Source organism: Penaeus monodon, chromosome 19, assembly GCF_015228065.2.
Source record: "Penaeus monodon isolate SGIC_2016 chromosome 19, NSTDA_Pmon_1, whole genome shotgun sequence".
Lineage (NCBI taxonomy): Eukaryota > Metazoa > Arthropoda > Malacostraca > Decapoda > Penaeidae > Penaeus > Penaeus monodon.
Window position 1 is genome coordinate 33841520 of NC_051404.1, and position 674 is coordinate 33842193.

Consider the following 674-nt stretch of genomic DNA (forward strand, 5'->3'; position numbering starts at 1 on the left):
CAACTGATCTTTAAAAGTATCTCACACCAACTAGATTTTGTAATACTAAATGAAATATTCATGAAGATGGGTTGGATTTCATTCCCCAGGCTGTAGTTTAGGTTTTTAAGTGTACAATGGTTTCCAAGTTGCTATTATCTTCTCACTAACTTCTTTCTTGTCTGATATAAGAGCCAACTCTATAGAACAGCCATGAAAATTAATCTTCTCCATGATAAACTCAGTTCTAAAAAAATATTGCATAGCATTTTTCCTTCAGTCTATTAAATCTGTCCAATATGTACGTCTTAATTTCAATAATGGAATTTAATGGGAAACATAGTTACTTTCCTTGTCACTTAAAGAGATAAAGCAAATGCAATAGTGTTCAAACTTCACCAGCAAAAACTAAATCTAAAGCAATACTAAAGCTATAAAAAAAATCTATGAAAAAAAAAAATGTATATATATATTTTTTTTTTTTTGATGGATGATCATCATGTTGTAAAGAGTAGAAGTGAGTAAGGTGACAATGAGGATATCTTATAAAAAATACACCTTTTCATTGTCCAAAAATTGTGAAACTTCTATAAAGCACTTCTAGTATAGAAATCTGGGTAACACAATAGAAAATTAGCAACAACAATAACAGAAATAATAACATGGAATAACAGTAATTTTCCTCATAAGTTTCT

General features: G+C 28.8%; 1 protein-coding gene across 12 annotated transcripts in view; it reads right to left on the minus strand.

Moving 5' to 3' along the window:
- Positions 1 to 674, minus strand: part of LOC119585187 (voltage-dependent L-type calcium channel subunit beta-1-like) — a gene marked incomplete at its 5' end in the record, with an annotated part of 60717 nt that overhangs the window by 13129 nt on the left and 46914 nt on the right.